Source organism: Chlorocebus sabaeus, chromosome 8, assembly GCF_047675955.1.
Source record: "Chlorocebus sabaeus isolate Y175 chromosome 8, mChlSab1.0.hap1, whole genome shotgun sequence".
Lineage (NCBI taxonomy): Eukaryota > Metazoa > Chordata > Mammalia > Primates > Cercopithecidae > Chlorocebus > Chlorocebus sabaeus.
In genome coordinates, this window is record NC_132911.1 from 76,513,553 (window position 1) to 76,534,816 (window position 21,264).

Genomic DNA, 21,264 nt, shown 5'->3' on the forward strand with positions numbered 1-21,264 from the left:
AGGGTTTTGCGAGGGGAAAAGCAATTGGCAGAAATTATTTAAACTGTGTGGGAGGGTGGAAAGGCTAGGTGGGAGGGAACGGACTGCCTGCAGGTCCCCGGAAATATGGAGCTGAAGCTTGGGACTGGGCCAGAGTTGGGGATAAGAGTTTGGGAATCTGGGTGACCTCTTCCTAGTGTTCATAATTGAGAAGCCCCAAGAAGAGCAAAGGGCAGGGCAGTTTCTTGCTGGAGGGCGACAGTATCAGAAGGGCCAACCTCCACGCTAAATATCCCGCCCAACATCTGACACCTCAAAACAACAACAACAAGCAAAACAAAACAAAACAAAAATCCACCCCCAACCCAAAAACCCTCAGTACAAAGTAAGGCCACCTCCCTAGGGAGGTGAGAAGTCAAGGTGCAGAGAATCAGAGGATAGCGCATTTCAGGGCATATCAGGGCTAAAACTAAGGCAAGGATGACATGGAGTATATTTAAAACAGTGTACTTGGACCTTCTTCAACAGCATCTTTCTTGGTCTATAGAAACTTAGGAGTCCCAGCTTTAAATAGATTGTCATGGCCTGCGTTCGTTTCTAAAAGGTGTTTTAAGCTGCTTTGTTTTCCTGAAAGCCCCTGTGCCGGCGGTCTCTATTTCGTGACAGTGAAGGAGCACTGGGGTCAAGAATATGTAAGGCTCAGTGTTATTACTCAAGTTCATTGTCTTTACCGCGCCCTGGAAGTGGGTACGGGTCTGAGTGTCCACCTGGCGGCCTCGCCAAGGAGGAACTTGGCATAGTTTTCCAGCTGGTAAGTAGATTGGCAAAGGAAAGAAAGCAGAGTATGAAGAGCGCCCCCATGAGAAGCAAGAGTTAAGGCTGCCACGGACCCGGCTTTACCCTCAAACCCAGGAAAGCGGGGTCACTCGGGGCTAGGGAAGGCCCCCGAGCGAGCGGGGCTGGAGGTGTCCCGAGGAAAGTCAGATCTTATCTGCGCTCCTAGTTATCTCCGCAGCTCTTTCTCCAGGAAAATAATCCTGACACCATCACTCAGGAGCCATCTGTCTTCGCCCCAGTTCCCTGGGGTCGAGCAGTCAGTCCAGGGTCAGGGTCGTGCTGTGGGCGGGCGGGAGGAGAGCCCTGCAGCTGGAAGCAGAAGGGCCGAGGGAATCCTGCGAAGCCGCAGGAGTGCGTCGCGGCCGGGCGTCCCGGGGCTTTCCCGGCCCCGGGTGCGCGGCAGCCGCGGGGGCTGCGTCCCTCTAGCCCAGCGCAGCCGGCTGGGAGCTGCAGAGCGAAGCAGGTGGGTGTGGAGCCAGGCCCGGGGCAGCAGGAGCAGCGGGCGCGCGGGAGCTGAGGGAAGCACCTCGCCGAAGTGTGGGCGGCGCCCGCCCGCGCCCCAGCCGCGCCCTGGGCACCAGAGCGTTGTCCGCAGCCCAGCGCACAGCTTCGGCGCCGCGAGGCCGAGCCCCGGCGTCCCCAGAGGTGCCCTGCCGGCTAGCGCAGCCCCGCTATCCCGCCCCGCCGCCCACCTTGAGAGCCGGGAGCGCCGAGGAGAAGGAGGGGGAGGAGGAAGAGGAAGAGAAGGCGGCGGCCGCTCCAGCCCGCGGGTGCGCGGAGCGCGGGAGGAGGCGGAGCGGGAGGCTGGGGTGGCCGCAGCCGTGTGTGCGCGCCGGGCCGGCGAGCTGCTGGGCGGGGGAGCGGCGCCCCAGAGCGCCCCGCCTAGCCTCCCGCGCGCAGCCTCTACCCTGCTCCGCCACAGACACACACCCACCAAGCACCCACTGCCCTCCGCCCTCCGCCCTCCGCCCTCGCGGCAGCCGCCGCCGCTGCGCCTCGGGCAGCCCCAGCGAGCGGCAACTCCCGGGTTGGCGCGGCTCGCTTTCCAGCTCCTTCCGCGCGGCGAGCTCAGCCCCGCTCGATTTTTCCTCTTCTGTTCCAGCCCTCTCTCGTCTGGGTGGCGGTGGCGGCGGCAGGGGGATGGGGACCCCGCGTGGGGAAGGGGGTGAAGATCGATGAAGATTATTGTTCTTTTAAAGGATGCCTTAGCTTCCTCCCGCCGCCTCTCCTCTGAACCTTCCTACTAGAGACTGTGAACCAGAGTCAGGGATGTAAAGACAGGGGGAAAGCACGCCAGGAGCTCCAGCCAGCCGGGGGAGACCCTCCTCTGTGGAGGGGAGGGGGATTTCCAGCGACAGATCATTGGCGAAGGGGATCGTCGCGGGGAGAGGCTCCCTGGAGGGAGCGGGGAATCCCACAGCCCTTTGTGGTGCCCGAGCCTATGCCGCCTGCTGAGCGGGGTCTGTGGGAGCTAGGTAAGTGGCGGGGGCATTGCTGCTCCCCGAAGGGGTCTTCCTTTAAGAATGAATCATCGCGGCAGCCTAGCCACACTTGAGTTGCTAAAGGAATTGGAAACTGCCATATGGCGCCCAGTGGACTTACACACAAAGCTGACTTAGCCCTGAGAGGGTTTTTAATGTAAGGCTCCTTCCTGGTAGGGAAGGCGCTCAAGTGTTAGCCCCTGAAAAGCTTCCAAGCAGCCTGACTGGGAAGGGATGGGGATGTTATTTCTAGGAGCCGAGGTCTTGTTGCCTTCCGTCTATTTGTTGGTAAATGCCACACTCACATGCACACACTTGTGGGACTGGATTTAGGGAGTGTGATGCCTCTGATGTATGAACGATCCTCAGAACACAGAGACATGCATGCATTTTATTCTTCAAGCGGTGCGCGGTCTCCGTTCTGTAGCACGGTTCCTGAGGGGGAGAACGGGTCTCTAAGGAAAGCGCTTCATGGCTGTTGCCAACACACTCTGCTAGGGGACTTGGGAATACGTTTGCCCTGAATAGCACCAAAAGACATCGACCATTTGCCTCATCATTTGCTCCTGATGGTTAATGATCCTCTTCAAAATAGTATGCCGCCATCCATTTTCTCGAGTTGTGAGCATTTATGTGTACTCATTCATAAAAACTGTCAGTGTGCAATATGCACAAACATGCCATTTATGCAACATTTATGACTGCACATGTGTTTCAACAATAAGTAATAATGCATACAAGATTACATTGAAAAAAATGTAGTATGCACATACACTGGGTTAATGCACATACACGCAGGTTCCACATTCCTTCTAATCAAGTTGTGCAATAATGTCAAGATTTTAAGTATCGTATCACATTTTCATTTTTGCACTAATTTTTTTTTTATTTTGTTGGAAATCTGATTTTTTGAAACCGAGGGAAAGGAAGAGTAAGCATTTTATTGTTGTCGTTAAATGTGTAGTATAGTGTGGGACGGAGGTCTCTTGGTTTATTTACCAATAAACAGCAATCAATATATTACACTTCATTGTACAAGAGAGAGAGAGATTTCGGTCAAAAATCTTGTCTTACCTGTCAGTGCTGAATAACTTACAGGAAAGAGTTTATAAAAGAGGGTAACATTCTTAAGTTGTATATAAAGAAAATACAGTTTTGTTTTATCTATTTCACTCTTTAGGGGCGTGTATGTGTGTGTGTGTCAATACATATAAAGTTGTCCAAAGCTTAACTTGTAATACATGAGTAAAACCCATCTAGACTAGACATCTAGGCTAGAGAGTTCTTTGTTCTTAAATTAACTCAAACAGTTTAGTAATTTGACACATTACAAATGTGTATGCACATTTAATTGCTGTTTGAGGTGGTGTTTTTAATGTAAGGGCATGGATAAAGTGCTTACTTGTGTGATTGCATGGACTCTGAAAATACTGAAGGTCCAACGTAGAAAATCTTCCCCACTGAAGGAAAAGTATCCTCATCACCTAGAAGAGTTAATGTGCTTCCACAAAGTAAATACCATAATCCCCTCCCTCTTGCCTTCAGGTTTAGAACAATTGTTTATCACAAATAGAATTCTGTCTAATGTACCCTTCTTCCTTTTCTGGCACCATTCAGACTTTTGGAGAAAAGAGTGAATCACTTGGCAGTTCTGTTTGTTTTCTTCCCCCTTTAACCTTCATCTTTCCCTCTCCATGTTAGTGTTCTCACATCTCCCTCACACACAAACCCACACGTATCGACTCCAGAAAATCACTCTTCTGCCTGCCACTTTGAGAGTTCTCATCTCACATCTTTCTTTTCTATTGCCTTTCTTTTCTTTTTCTCCTGTTTCTCCAAATAGAATCAATCCCTGCATCAGTTAAACTATTTTGCATTTCACTGTTCTCGAAATCCAACAGTTCAATTTTCCAAGCATACATATTTACTGAATATTCAGAGGGGTTAGTAGAAATTATTACTTTATCCATTCCTTTCTGTTTGGCTTTTAAAACTTCATTGTTTAGGCAATAGGGCAACTTCCTGCCTTTTTAATTTTCAATATGATAATAAAAGTGAGATTGCTAGAATAACGAAATGGCAGGATATGGTTTTGGTCACGTTTCTCAACTTAAGAGTGTGTCTGTCCAGGTGTTTTGTATACCTGCCTGCATGTCTACAAATGTGCAAGTCTGCAGAGCATCTTCATTAAACGTTAAAATATTTTTTCTTGAATGCGTATCTGGCATTCTTATATGGTAGAGAGATCAGTGTAGTGTATAACGTATTATGAAAGTAGACCCAAATCTAGGAAATCTGTAAGATACATTTCATTCTGCCCTAATGCATTTTTTTCTTCATAAAGAACTAATTAGTTCCTTTAAAACTTACTATCTCTTAAAGACTAATTCCAAAGGAAGATTCTTAAAGTTGATAGGAAATCTCACACATATTTTAAGGAAAATATATGAGGGTAAGCTATTCTACTTATTTCAAAATGTAATTTTTGAGATTTGTTTATATTCTTCAGATTTTTACATAAAATCGTGATTCCTATTATTTTCGCAGAAGCTTCAGACAAGTGGACAGTACAAAGGCATTATATGTGATTTCTTTTTTAGCCCAGTGTTTTTTTTTTTTTTTTTTTTTTTTTTTTTTTTTTTTTTTTTTTGAGACGGAGTGTCGCTCTGTCGCCCAGGCTGGAGTGCAGTGGCCGGATCTCAGCTCACTGCAAGCTCCGCCTCCCGGGTTCACGCCATTCTCCTGCCTCAGCCTCCCGAGTAGCTGGGACTACAGGCGCCCGCCACCTCGCCTGGCTAGTTTTTTGTAATTTTTAGTAGAGACGGGGTTTCACCGTGTTAGCCAGGATGGTCTTGATCTCCTGACCTCGTGATCCGCCTGTCTCAGCCTCCCAAAGTGCTGGGATTACAGGCTTGAGCCACCGCGCCCGGCCTGTTTTTTGTTTTTTTAAGGCTAGAGTTTATGACTTTGTTACTCCCCATGTGATAGAATAAACATTATAGAGCAGAGCAGCATTAGGTTTTTTAGTCACATTCTACAAGTATCTTTATAGCCTAGATCTGTAGGACATTCTGTTTCATTACTTATTTCCTCCTTGTGCTTCTTAAATATGTATTCCCACCAACTCTTAACTGCAAGTACGGGTTGTGAGGCAGAAAGCCATGTGTGTGAGACCAGTAATCCCTTGACCTGTGTAAGCCAAACCCTTTTATTTTATCTTAAAAAGTGCCTGTTCCTATAGGTTGAATTGTAACTATCTTTGCTATCTGATTTGATGTCCCATAGCCACTCATTGACTCATTAATTCATTTATTACTTACTAAATATGTGTGTGTATATATATATATAGGTATAAGGAGAAGAGTGCTTGAATAGAATGTAACAAATGCAAAAAATATAGGAGCTAGGCCCTCGCCTCAAGAATTTTTTAAGGAAAAAATAAAACTTGAAAAACTAATTGAAAAATCAGTTATAGTTCAAAATGAAAGATCTTTTTTATACAGAAATGCACTTAATACTTAGCAAATTAATTAAGACAAATCCACGAAGAGGATCATGAAAATTTTCACAAACTATGCATTTGGCAATTGTTAGAAAAGAATAATAGTAATAATAATAATATTAAAATATTTAATTTTAAATTTAAATTAGAGTATTATGATTATAAGTAATACTCTTTTATTGACATATATAAAATAAAGTTATTGTTATTTATAGCACTTACTTAAGGCACATACTGTTTTAAGCACTTTGCAAGTATTATTTTCATTCTCACAACCACCCTATGGGGTAGCTGTCAGAAATGCCCTTTATTATATAGATGTGAAAGCTAATGTTTAGAGACTTTTCTTAACTTGTCTAAAGTCATACAGGAAATAAATGGTAAAGTCAAGCTTGAACCTTGGTGCTCTGGCTTCACTTAACCACTATGATATTCAGAAGTGTTAAGAACGAGCCCAGGCAGAACAAGAAAAAAATGCTTGCAGTTCCTAGATTTATTTGGAACTGTATCTTCTCACTCACCAAAGGATGCCCTGGTTATTACTATAGGGGGATGCTTGAAAAAGGCCAAAAGTAAGAGAAAACCCCCATATTTTTGACATTAATTTGAAATAAGAACGTAGTTTAGATTTTTATAATGTAGGTGGGATTTTATCAGAATGCTAACACACTAGAAACTACTAGCTTTACAGTGACCACAGAAAATGAGGCTGGCTGATACAGACGATCTGACTGGTCAGTTTATTTTCATTTTCAGGTTTTTTAAAACAAGTTTGTGAATTATTTTGAACATAGTATTACGAATATGTTTAATTTAGCTACTCTTAGAATTATTTATTTTTTTAATTATTAGTTTTGAAATATAATTTTTTACTCATGTCCCCATTTTTTTCCCTGTAAAACATAACACGAATATTTCAATGGAAATTAAAATATAGTTACTTAACAGATTTACATACTAGTATAGTCTTTAGAATGCATTTATTTTATTAAGTGCAGAGTTACTATGATAAAATTATGAAAAATAGAGATTTTCATCAAGAAAAGTTTATATATTTGAAGAAAAGTTTTTTCTAAATAGCTACAACTTCCGTTTATGTGAACAATGTCATCCAGATTAAATTTCAAAGCTAAAATGATTAAATATTGCCTGCAGGAAGCCATAGAATCAAATATTTAGATATATCCTCATGATTGACATTTTAATTTTTCACACAAATATTAGGTCTTATATATTCAATCACATTGTATAGCCAACCTTGAACCTACAATTGGCTTATTACATAAAATTTCATTTTAAAAGTTTGGGTATTTTAGAACTTATATACATTTCCTTATAAAAATAGTACTTTAAATGATGTTTAGGTCCTCAGACCAATCCACCAAAAAGCCCTTTTAATAACTAATATACCTGAAGTACAGTACTGTTAGTACTAAAAAAAAAAACCACAGCCATTATCTATAGCAATACTCCTGGAGAATCATTTGATTTACATGTTTATTGGCTTCCTTTGTGTGAGACTCATTTGAGATACAGAGGTGAATGTAGTACTGCCTAGGTCCACAAGGAGGAGAGAAAATGGAGAGGGTATTTGTACACAAGTAACTGACGTTAGGCAGAATGAAGTAAGCAATATAAGACCGACGGGGCAAAGTACTGAATAATTGATTCCAAGTTCTACCATGAAATCCAGGGACTTCATATCCCTTTGGGGTTCTTATTTGGTAGTTCATCCTAAGGGTGTCTACTGAGCTTCTGTGTGCTAAGTCCTAAGCCAGTTATTAGAGACATAAATATGCATAAGACACCATGCACTCACAGCCTACACTTGTAAAGAAATAAATCACAACCAAATATTATAAATGCTATTGATAGAGTGGGATGGCAATTCAGTGGAGTAGTTGTATGACAGAAGCATCCCAACAGTAACAAAATACAGTCGTTTTGAGTTTCTAAATATATTTAGAGCCACAACACTCTACTCAGTCAAATCCAGTACCCCCTTTCTATAAACAATACTTTGTAATATCCCCTTTACTTTCCCGAAATAATATTTATAGATAATAAATCATATTTACACATCTAACATTTAAAAATCAATATAAATTCCCTATCTGTAAGAGTAAATAAGAAGAAAGCAGCTTAAGATAAAGTAGTAGACTTATCAATATGTGTATGCTCAGATATAACTACACTAAAAGATGTACTAAAATAATCAAATGACTGCTACTTAAAATGCATAAGTTTGGATAAGAAGATAAGTTCAGATAAGAGTAGAAGATAAATTTGGATAAGATGATAATATTCAATTGAATATTGGTGACACTTTTGTGTATTTGGCATTTTGAAATAAGAGCAAAATAAATATATTCATTGAGTGTGACAGCAGTAATTGCAAACAGATGTGGGTGTACTGGATTAATGAATCAGTTAACAGGAGCAGCATGATAGCTGGTGACATAACTTCCCAAAATGGTGAGCAAATCTGGTGATAGCCTCTTCTATCATTCCTAGAAAATTCCTCTGTAAAAACGTGCTATGAATGATAGGGCTAAGGTCTAGTCACAGATAAAGGCAAGCAAGTTTTTCATTTACATAGGTGTCTGGTGAGATGTGTAAAAGTTATGGAGGAAGCAGGATTTCCTGCATTCTTGGGCCTTGCCGTCAAACACTTGACAACTTTAGGAAACTCACTCAAAAGGATTATGTTCATCTCGTTCAGCAGCACTGATTATGACTATATTCTCCCATTGAAGAAAGCCAATCCAATTCTACTGTGTGGGTGGCTATTTTGAAAAAGCAAAGCTCTCTCTGTTTTTAGTATGAAGGTAAGTTTAGCGGCTGACTAAATACAAAATAAATAGCAACAAAATCAAACTATGTAGATTGTTAAACATTAGGGACATCCTATTAGTGGGCACAATTTGATAATTTAGTTATCACTGTGAAGAGTTTCATTTTCTATGTGGGATAGTCAGACAGGACTTCACAGATGAAGTGACATCTAAGTTCATTTTTAAAAGATGAGTAAGCATTCCCCAGGTGGAAAAGGAGGTGGATGGAGAGCATTCTAGGCAGAGGGAACAGCATTTGCAAAGCAATGTCATAAAAGGGGCTTGACTGTTGACTGAAGCTCAGCATTGGCAGTTGTAGGGAAGCAATGGGAGACGAAGCTGAAGAAGGTTGGGGATTAGGTGGGAAAGGTGTTTATGCCATCCTACATAATTTGGATTTTATTCTGAAAGACAGGTTGTTGGTGGAGTTGGGGGAGGCGGTCAACAAAAATTTTTTAAAAAGTGGTATAGTCCACTTTATTTTTGGTGACAATCTCTGAGCTAATGTGAATAGGATGAACTTTAACAGGAGAAAAGATTGATACTTTGGAGACTAGTTAGGAGCCTTTCAAGGAATACAACTAAGATAATGTCTAAGACTTGCTTTAGACAGGGATGGTGAAGAAGGGGAGGAGGGTTTGAATTCCTGATGGTAAACACTTGCGATCTAAGGGTCTCCAAGTCTTTCACCTCTCAATACAGATAATAATAATAGGCATTAGCTTCCTTTTTTGCTTTTCAAGGGTGATTGTATTAGTTTAGGTAGCTTGAACTTCTGTACTAAACTTCCATATTTCAGTGGTTAATAGAATGGACATTTATTTTTTCCTTATATGAGAGTCCAATGTGTGCATTCAGTGCAGTGATTTGGGGACCCAAATCTTGCTCATGATACTAGAAACATGAAGTTCTCTGCATCCCCCTGACATTGTGGAAGAGAATGAACATAGAGAAGGCACACCCAAGTAGTGACACATCTGGCTTCCATTCACATTCTGTTGGTGAGACGGTCACATTGCTCTGTCTGTATACAAAGAGGGCTGGAGTATGCAACCTCTGGGTGGGAGGCCACTTTCCAGTCATATTTCTGTATCATGGAAAGGGAAGCATAGATTTTGCTAAATAGAAATTTCTACTATATTCTGCTCTCTGGCTACAGGTAAGAAAACCTTAACCCCAGAAAACAACCTGAATCTCACCTAGTCACTGTATCCATCTCAAAGTCCAGGTTCTATGGCTGATGCCCACCACCATTCAGTCTGGATATGGCCCCTCATTGTCTAGAAACTTTTGTACTAAAAGGCAAGTTATCAGTCTCCAATATACAGGCATACCTCATTTTTATAGTGCTTTGTTTTACTGTGCTTAACAGATGCTGTGATTTTCACAAATTGAAGGTTTGTGGCAACCCCGCATCAGGCAAGTCTGTCAGCACCATTTTTCCAACAATGTGCTCACTTCCTGTCTCTGTGTCACATTTTGGTAGTTCTCCCAATATTTCAAATGTTATTGTTATATAGGATATGGTGATCCATGATTAGTGATATTTGGGGCACCATAAGCTCCGTCTATATAAGATGGTAAACTTAATGGATAAATGTTGTGTGAGTTCCAACTGCTCCCCTGACTGGCTATTCCCACAACTTTCTCCGTCTCCTTGGGCCTCCCGGTTGCCTGCGACACAACAATATTGAAAATAGGCCAATTAATAACCTTACAATGACCTTTAAGTATCCAAGTGAAAGGAAGAATCACATGTCTGTCACTTTAAATCAAAAGCTAGAAAGGATTAAGCTTAGTGAGGAAGGCATGTTGAAAGCCAAGATAGGCTGAGAGTTAGTCCTCTTGTTCCAGTTAGCAAAGTTGTGAATGCAAAGGAAAAGTATTTGAAGAAAATTAAAAGTGTTACTCCAATGAATACATGAATGATAATAAAGGAAAAAGAGTCCGATTGCTGATACGGAGAAAGTTTTAGTGGTCTGGATAGATCAAATCAGCCACAACATTCCCTCAACTAAAGCCCAATCCAGAACAAGACCTTAACTATCTTCAATTCCATGAAGACTGAGAGAAGTGAGGAAGCTACCGAAGAAAAGTTTGATGCTAGGAGAGGTTGGTTCATAGGTTTAAAAAAACTAGGCCATCTCCATAATATAAAAGTGCAAGGTGGGCCAGCCTCGGTGGCTCATGCCTGTAATCCCAGCATTTTGGGAAGCCAAGACGGGTGGATCACGAGGTCAGGAGTTCAAGACCAGCCCGTCCAACTTGGTGAAACCCCATGTCTACTAAAAAAATACAAAAAAAATAGCCAGGTGTGGTGGCAGGCACCTGTAATCCTAGCTAATTGGGAGGCTGAGGCAGAGAATTGCTTGAACCTGGGAGGTGGAGTTTGCAGTGAGCCAAGATTGTGCCACTGCACTCCAGCTTGGGTGGCAGAGCAAGACTCTGTGTCAAAACAAACAAACAACAAAGAAAAACAAAGTGCAAGGTGAAGAAACAAGTGTTAGACACGGAAGCTGCAGCAAGTTATCCAAAAGATTTAGCTAAGATCATTGATGAAGGTGGCTAAAATTAACAATAGATTTTTAAAATTTCTTTAGAGACAGGGTCTCACTCTGTCACCCAGTCTAGAGTGCAGTGGCATAACAACTCACTGCAACCTTGAACTCCTGGGATCATGGGATCCTCCCCCTTCAGCCTTCCAAGTACTTGGGACTACAGGCATGCACCACAGCACCTGGATAATATTTTTATTAAAAATTTCTTTAATTAAAAAAAGACAGGGTCTCACTATGTTATCCACAACAGATTTTTAATGGAGATGAAACAGGCTTCTGTTGAAAGGTGATGCCATTTAGGCCTTTCCATAGCTAGAGAGGAGAAGTCAATGCCTGGCTTTAAAGTTTCAAAGGACAGGTTTACTCTCTTGGTAGGGGCTGATGTAGCTGATGACCTTAAGTTGAATTCATTGCTTACTTTCTATTCTGAGAATCCTAGGGCCCTTAAGAATGATGCTAAATTTCCTCTGCCTGTGTTCTAGAAATGGAACAATGAAACCTGAATGGCAATGCATTTGTTTACAGCATGGTTTACTGATATTTTAAACCCACCATTGGAACCTACTGCTTAGAAAAAAAATTCTTTTCAAAATATTACTGTTTTTTGACAATGTTTCCCATCACCCAGGAGCTCTGAGGGAGTTGCACATGGAGATTAATGTTTTCATACCTGCTAACACAATATCCACTCTGCAGCTCATGCATCAAGGAATAATTTTGACTTTCAAACCTATTATTTCAGAAATACATTTTATAAGGCTATACCTGCCATACATAGTGATTCCTCTGATAGATCTGGACAAAGTTAGTTGAAAACCTTCTGGAAAGGATTCACAATTCTAGATGCCATTAAGAACATTTGTGATTGATGGGAGGAAGTCGAAATATCAACATTAACAGGAATTTGGCAGAAGTTGATTCTAACCCCCATGGATGACTTTGAGGGATTTAAGACTTTGGTGAAGAAAATAACTGCACAGCTCATCATCACTGGCCATCAGAGAAATGCAAATCAAAACCACAATGAGATACCATCTCACACCAGTTAGAATGGCGATCATTCAAAAGTCAGGAAACAACAGGTGCTGGAGAGGATGTGGAGAAATAGGAACACTTTTACACTGTTGGTGGGATTGTAAACTAGTTCAACCATTATGGAAAACAGTACAGCGATTCCTCAAGGATCTAGAACTAGATGTACCATATGACCCAGCCATCCCATTATTGGGTATATACCCAAAGGATTGTAAATCATGCTGCTATAAAGACACATGCACACGTATGTTTATTGCGGCACTATTCACAATAGCAAAGACTTGGAATCAACCCAAATGTCCATCAGTGACAGATTGGATTAAGAAAATGTGGCACATATACACCATGGAATACTATGCAGCCATAAGAAACGATGAGTTTGTGTCCTTTGTAGGGACATGGATGCAGCTGGAAACCATCATTCTTAGCAAACTATCACAAGAACAGAAAACCAAACACCGCATGTTCTCACTCATAGGTGGGAACTGAACAATGAGATCACTTGGACTCGGGAAGGGGAATATCACACACCGGGGCCTATCATGGGGAGGGGGGAAGGGGGAGGGATTGCATTGGGAGTTATACCTGATGTAAATGACGAGTTGATGGGTGCTGACGAGTTGATGGGTGCAGCACAGCAACATGGCATAAGTATACAAATGTAACAAACCTGCACGTTATGCACATGTACCCTAGAACTTAAAGTATAATAATAATAATAAATTAATTTTAAAAAAAGAAAATAACTGCACATGTGGTGGAGAGAAGTAGAATTAGAAGTGGAGTCAGAAGATATACATGAATTGCTGTGACCTCATAAACTTGAGCAGAGAAGGAGTTGCTTCTTATGGATGAGCAAAGAAAGTGGTTTCTTTAGATGGCATCTACTCTTGGTTGAAGACACTGTGAACATTGTTAAAATCACAACAAAGGATTTGGAATATTACACAAACTTAGCTGATAAAACAGAAGCAAGATTTGAGAGGATTAACTCGAATTTGAACAAAGTGCTAGTGTGGCTAAAATGCTGTCAAGTAGCATTGCATGCTACTGAGAAATCTTTTGTGAAAGGAAGACACAACTGTGGCAAACTACATTGTTGTCTTATTTTAAGAAATTACCACAGCCACCCAAATTGTCAGCAGCTACCACTGAGATCCATCAGCGGCCATAAACATCAAAGCAAGACCCTCCATTAGCAAAAAGATACAACTCCCTGAAGGCTCAGAGGATTGTTAGCTTTCTTTTCCCAATAGAGTGTTTTAATTAAGGTGTGAACATTTTTAATAGAAATAAAATAAAATACTACAGTATTTTGTAAACATTACCTTTACATGCACTGGGAAACCAAATATTTCTGTAACTTGCCTTATTGAGGTATTTGCTTTATTGCAGTGGTCTGGAACTAAACCTGTAATATCTCTGAGGTGTGCTTGTATAATGATGGATGAAGTTTGGAATCATTGCATTTAAAATTTCCATTTGGAAAAGTGAAGAATGGGAGACATAGATCAGTCATTGACTCATAACATGGAAGAAATCCTACTGGATATTGTTAAAGGCCCCCTGTCCTGGCAACAGGGCACATTCCTTCTTTAGACCCTTGTTTACTATCTTGGAAGAAATTCTTTGTTCTTTGTTCTATGTAGTCCAGGCCACCTTCTGGGAAGTTCTTCATTATCCATTATTCTCCATGGCCACATGCAAAATGAGTATTGGGAAGTATACCCTTCCTGGAACTTATAGGACTTTATAGGCCTCCTTCTTCCCAATCCAAGCCTAGATGCCTGGAGGTGGCTTTAAAGTCATAGGATTTTTTTTTCTTTTTTCTTTTTTGTTAGGCCTGGCTCTTAATTTCTTTGGCGATACAATTTCCTCAGAATTTTTCATAGGTTACTTATGTATTTGCTTTCTGTCAGTTATACTACTAGCTACAGTGAAAGTTCTTTCCTATTCATAATTTTTGAAGCTGTTTCATTCCTTTGTTCATGTCTTATCCACCCATAAGTGGTTATGTTGGGGTCATCTCAAAAATAGGCTTGGGTGGTTAGGTCACTTCATTAATGAGATATTTACTGCAAGGCTGAGTCACTTTGTCGAACTGGGAGGCTATAACGGACTTCTGTTACTCAAAGCCTTTTTCATTGTTATTTCTCACCCTTATCCTCCCTAAAGCAGTGGGCTGTTGCAGCTTTATGAGGTCTTCTGTTTCAATCAATTGTTTTGTAATACTTTGCTACAGGCAGTGAGGAGCAATCACCACACCACACAGTAACATTTTGGCTGTTTGCAATCTTTTTTCTCAAGTTATAGACCTGCCTTCTAAGTTCGCACAGTTGTGCCAGAGTATGGCAGGGTCCAGGCATCTTGTCTTCTATATCCCTTTCCTTGCTTGGGGCAATGCCACATAATTAGGTTTTTGTAAAGGCAGCACTCCCACCCGCCTAACCTCAAGGTATCAATATTAGGATAATGCTAGCTCATCCTGTAACAAACACCAGAATGTTAGCGATTTGGCATAACAAAAGTATATTTCTTATTCACATAACAATCAAATGAAGAGTGCGAGAGCACAGAAAAGGCATCACCAGTTCTTAAACATCTTGACTCAGGTGTGACAACAACACTTCTGGTTACATTCCACTGATGAAAACTAGTCAGATACCCCTCTATCTAGATGCCTAGATGAGGGGGCTGGGAGTGGGGGCTGTGAAATGTAATATTTGGCTCAAAAGGAACTTCTCAGTGGCAATTCTGTAAGGTGAACTATAAATTTAAATAGACAACTAGCCATCCCTGCTGTCGTCATATTTCTTCAAAATAAATTAGGGGGAAAAAGTGTTCGAATTGCATCCACTCACTGGTTAATCCATGTTGTGGCACATCCTTTACCACACTCCTGAAAGGCTCCTCTCAGACCTCTGGGATGTCTTCTTCTGGGACACATCTCTCTTCCTTCTCTAAAGCATCAATCAGTATTATAGTGTTCTCATATATAAAAGACTCTGGCTGAGTGCATTGGGATAAAGGATGGTAATTATAGCGTAGACAAGAAACTAATTCTAATTAAATGTTAGATGTCACTGCTCCTAAAAATGCATTTGCCATTTCTCATCACAGGAGTTTTCTCACTGGTCCATATCTCACTGGGACCCAGGTACCAGCCATTTTCTGGACACTTCACCAACCGTTTTCTAGGTCTCTCTCTTCTTCTGGACACTTCATCCCATGCCTTCATCCAGAATTTTCCCACTATCCTTTCTCAAGGTGACAATGGATGATTCCAAAAGACAGAGGTAGTTCATTATGCTGAACTGTTTAACTCTGGTTTGCCTCTGACTTGCCCAAGGGCACTTGCCAATAATAGCCAAATAGCCCATTATGTTTTTTTCTGAAATAAGAAAGCAATTCTTTCCCTAGGAGGACTTACTGCTTCTTATACTCTAACTGGCTGGAAATTGTAGCCAGCTTTTTACAAGTGCACATTCAGCTAATATTTATTAAACACTTTTCAGGTGTAAAGTACTCTGCTAGGTCATGAGGTTATACAAACTTAGTCCTTACCCTTGCGAGGCTTATGGTCTGCCTGAAAACAAACATAGAACCCCTAGATCACTGGCAGTGCTAATTGTAGTGAGTTTGCCCCAGGTCCAAACAATTGATAATTCTTTGTGTTGTGGACATTTTGAAAGGGATGGGGAGTAGCAGCATGCAGGCTGTGGTGTGCAGAATTGGGGAAGTTGAGACATTATGCTGTCATTATTTCCCAGAGATAAATTCTGTACTCTGCTTCTGGTCACTTAGTTATTTTTTGCAGACTCCAGGTCTTAAGCTATGTGGTTCTTTTTACACTTCCCACTCCTATTTTCTAACAGTCAGGAAAAGCCAGTCCTACAAGGAGATCAGCCAGGTATGGGAAAATGGCATCTGGAGAAAATAGACCAAATGACAGATGGCAGTCCCAGTAGACAGGAAGTTAGACTTTCTTCCTAGGGAATGTCCTGGCCGAATATGGTAAGCAGTATCTGGGAACAGGTGATATTTGGAGATTCAGACAGGCAGGCCTGACAGAGACAGGAAGGGTTAGAATGGTCCAGCCCCATAGGCTCAGAATGCTACCACTGAAAGGGACGTAGAGTTTAGGAAGAAGCCTCTTTTAAGTAGCTAGCAGGTACCTACACAGTTAAGACATCTCCATTCTCAGGAAAACAGGGTGATGTTCACTTTATTAATGAGGGGATTCAGGCACAATGGACAGGACCATTTCTTATGCCATCACCAAAGCACCAATCCCACTTTCCTGAAGTTTCACTGTAGCTTACTAACTGGACTCTTAGTTTTTTATTTTGTCCTCTCAATTAATTAATTTTGCCCCCCGCCCTTTTTTTTTTTTTTTTTTTTTACAAAAAGCAAATCTGATTGTGTCACTCATTTACCTAAAACCCTTAAATGATTTCCCACTTTTCTTAGGATAAGGTCCTAAACCTTCAACTTGGGGGCCACCATATTCCTTCTTCATTTCCCAAAGCATCACTTGTAGAAGGCTGTTGTACATGATGGGCTCTGGTCAGTCTGGCCCCTGTCCGCCAGCACTATCTCAGGCACCACTCATCCCTTGTTTTCTGTTACAATTTCTGGCTTTATTTTAATTCATCTTAAGTGTCCTGAGCTTTCTTGCTAGAGGCCGTCATGCATAGTTACTTGGGATGTTCTCTCTTCCCGCTTTCACCTAATAAATTCTTACTCATGTCTCTGAACTCAGGTCAAAAATCACTTGCTCAAAGAAATCTTCTTGGCTCACAGAGCAGGGAAGGTGTCTCATCATGCTGTCTTCTAGCACCCTGATTCCTTATGGCACTTACCTCAAATCTAACTTTAAATTTTCAGGCATTTACTCATTTAGTATCAGCTTTCTTGCACTAATATCAGCATCTTTTGCAAGAATATAAACTCAGTGAAGGCAGGGATTGCCCCTTTCATGCACTTCTTTATCCACAGCACCTCTCACAACTCCATGCACATAGCAGATGCTTATTATGTGTTTGTTGAATAAATGAGTGAAGGAATGGATGGAGCTGGGGCCCATGTCAAGTTCTAGGTTATAAAATGGAACCGGGAGCCCAGTTCCCAAGAATTGCTGTTCAGCATAGGGCAGGATAGAACCAGAGCAAATCTGCCTGATCATGAAGCACCAAACCATGACCGTGCACTATTTACATTCATGAACTCTTTATATTATTCTTGACAAGGACCAAGATGGTCCTAAAATCCAAGAGGAAATAGGGTTTGTAAGTGGAGGCCCAGGGTATACCACTGCTGGGAATAGAAGTAGAAGTAGAAGGTGGTAGAAACACAGTCAAGGCAAAACATGGTGCTTCCAACAGAATTTTTTCTGTCATTCTTATTAAGAACAGAACTTATTTCTTATTTAAGAACAGAACTCAGCCTCATAACTTTACAGGAAAGTTGTCTAGACCAGTGCTTCCCAATAGAACTTGATGTGATGATGGAAATGTTCTATATTTGTACTCTCCAATACAGTAGTCACTAGCCACATGAGCTATCGCATATTTGAAATATAACTTGAGAGACTGAGAAGTTGAATTTTAAATTTATTTAATTTATGTTGAAATAGCCACATGTGACTAGTGGCTACCATGCTACATAGTATATAGGTCTAGACTATTATTAGCATGAACTACCTTAAGATACAGTTTCAAAAGCAGTATGGTTTAAATTTTAGACATATTCATTTACAACCAGTATTGGCCTCCAGTTTACCATATAAACACGTAAGCAATCTCTGGTGCCCAGTGCCAGTTTGGCTTTGATGTGTATCTCCTAGGTACATCCTATTGAAGGGATTTGAATGAACTATCTCTTATTTCTGTCCACTGGCACTGATCTTTATTGAGGGCATTTCTATCTTTAGGCAGGCTGTACAAAATGTGAAGTACTGTACACATGTAGAACACTTCCTCTGTAAGTATCTATGTCATATGACTGTCTCACATCCACTTTTCCCAGGCAGGATTTTTTTTGTACCCTCCCCTCTTCTCTCTTTCTTACTGTTTCCTTTTTTAATGTCTGAGATGACACAGATACAACACTGTGTCCTTTAACAAGTTCCTTTTCTTTTGCATATTGATTTCTTTTCCTTTGTGCTTATTTCCAAAAGCTGTATTATCAGTTCAGATCCTTAACAACAAAGAAATTTTTAAAAAACCCACACATACACACAGACCAAAGTACAGTTCAAATCATTAACAACAACAACAACAACAAAATCTCAGAAATGATGATAGATCTTGGCTTGCTGATTAGTACATTTTAGATATTGATCAGATATAATAATTTCAATATCAATATATGAAGAATTTAACATAAGGCGTTGCTCTTGGTTTTTCCCAGTTTTCACCTAGGTAACACGGTAGTTGCATTTAATCCTTTGAAATTGCCCATTTGTCTGACTCTTGAGTTCTTTGCCCTGCTTTCCACAAATAAATAACTTTCCAGTGAGGAAATACCAGAATAACAGTGTGGTGTTTAGAAGGCAAAAATCTGAAATATCATAATAAAGTAACATTTTCAAAGAAAGAGTCTATCTTTACTCCTTTTTCCCTAGTCTGAATAGCTTAGAACAAATGTACCTCAGGGCTTTCATGCTAAATGTTCTCAGTTCATAAAATCGTGATTATTAATCAGGCTATCATTAAATATTAAGTTACTTTTGAGATAAATGTCATTTTAAATTTGGAATCCTACTTTTTTTTTTTTTCCTCTAAATCTAAGGAGAGCATTTTCATTAGGCTTTATGGAAAGAGTGCACATAGAAAGCTTAGAAGCTATTAAGAAGCTACTTCTTAAACTTGGCTTCTGGTTTCATTCGAGCCCAGCCAAATAGTTTCCAGAATAATAAACACAATTTGTAAACATCTATATAAATCTAAAGTAGAACATTATGGTCATCGTTTTTATCTTTTTTTTTAAATCTGGGGACCTATTTTATTGCAGGCATTTTATAACATTCGGAATACAGTGTTTGATGGGTAGCAGATGCTCAATAAATATTTGTTGAACGAGTTAACAATAATAAAACCTCAAAGAGTTTTTAAAATTACAAATGGTGACTAAGGCTATTGAATCCATAAATGCATACTATATTCCACAAAGCCCCATGAATTAAAATATTCATGTCATTTGCTGGTACTTTATATTAGCTTCTCTTCTTTTACAGCAATATGTTTAAATCAGGGAGAGAGTTTCAACTAGGTGCAAGTTAAATACATATTCAAGTCCATAATGTTATCTGGGCCTACAAAACACATGCTAGAACACAAAACCAAAAGTCCCTGTAATATTCTTTGCAGTGATCCTGTGGGTTTCTTGAGAGCAAAGGGCTACTTTACCCAATTTTGCATCATCCCCCATGCTCAGTATTTAGTGACAGTCAAGTAACATTGTTTTGGAAGGAGGAGATGGAATGAGAGAGGAATAATGGATCTAAATCAGTATTCTTATTTATATTTTATGGTCTTTTTCCATTCTGACCATTATTGGAATAATAGAAATTATAGACTTATGTTGTAGCCAGGAATCATTAATAATAGGTTCAACTCGCCAGTATTTATAGGTTTCACTGGGTATGAGATAGTCAGATTACTCTTGCTTCACACTTTTTTTCTTCCACTGTTTACATTGTGTATTTATTTTTGGTGCTCTGCGGTAGCAAAGTCTAATACAAAGAACTGGATTCAGAAGCAGGAGCTTTAGCTACTGGCCCTGATGCTGAAAAGGCCCTGGAAAGATTGTTTAAATCTACCAGTGTTTTTCACCCAGTTAGAGTGGACCCCTTCCAACTACAATACATTTTGTATTTTCAACATTTAAAAAGTATTGGTAGGCATCTATTTTGACCATAAATCTTGAATACTAAGACAATTAGCATTACTTCTGAAAGTCACATGCTAAAACTTACGTTTAGTTTTAAAAATTCAGAGCTGCCAAAACAGTTGCCAATTCTACCATCTCTATCCATAAGAGAATTGTAATGTGATAGTAAATGTTATACATGTCATTCAGGCCAAGGGGTAGACAAAATATTACAGGAATTATTTGTGGTTCACTCTCACCTTCAGTATCATGCTATTAGGATTGCTCAATATTGATCCCATATTTTTGCTTATGTATTATAGGCATCCAGAATCCTTCAATTCAAAGAAAATTCCCAGTGTCTTATAAAGGTCAAGAACATGGTCTTTGGATTAAGATAATGCTGGGTTAGAATTCTGGAGGCTGTACCTCCTAGTTGTGTTGTGAGCAAGAGACTTACCTTTCTGAGCCTCAGTTTCTTTACCTGTAAATAAAAGATAATAATACCCACCCCAAGGAGGGATGAGAAATAATGAGAATTCTCACCATGTGAATTAACTGCGATAAGCACAGTGGCTACATATAATAATCACTCAATATTTGGTAGGTGATGAAAGTGATAATCATTAACAAAATTCACAAAGCAAATGAGATCATAACTTTGGCTGTCCTTCAGATACAACTCTAAGAATATCCCTACCTTCTAGGAAATGTAAATTTTACTTATGGGCATTTTGATCTTAAGCTGAAATAAAATCCAAATTGTAAATTTGTGAATCCATCACAATAGCTTATTTTACACCGACATGTTCTTTTATTATAATCCTGACTACATGCAGCTTGCAAAGATGAAAAACAGTGCTTTAAATATCACCATCTCTAAATCCAGAAAAACTAGTTCTATCCTTGAAGAAAAAAAAAATGAAAAAACCCATAACAATATTAAAGAAGAATTTTTTAAAGGAAAATAGAATCCATAATTTTACAACCCTTAACCACACTCCTCCTTTCAGTGAGAATAATAGCCTTCGTTTATTTTTGAATATTTTCTCCCTTTGTCCATAGTAACATTTTCTGTTATATACTGTTGCAACCATAATTATTATGATTTTTCCACACTGTTTTTCTCATTGTTTATTTCAAGACTGCATCATCTGGTACAAGTC

At 40.1% G+C, this 21,264-nt stretch overlaps 1 protein-coding gene across 1 annotated transcript in view; it reads left to right on the forward strand.

Annotated features, from left to right (window-relative positions):
* Nucleotides 1–2,186: 2,186 nt before the first annotated feature.
* The window catches only part of KCNB2 (potassium voltage-gated channel subfamily B member 2), a 408,762-nt gene continuing 389,684 nt past the window's right edge, over nt 2,187–21,264 (forward strand). The window contains exon 1 of the mRNA XM_008000864.3: nt 2,187–2,291. The gene's annotated coding sequence lies outside the window, so the exon portion shown is untranslated. The remainder of the gene's footprint in view (nt 2,292–21,264) is intronic.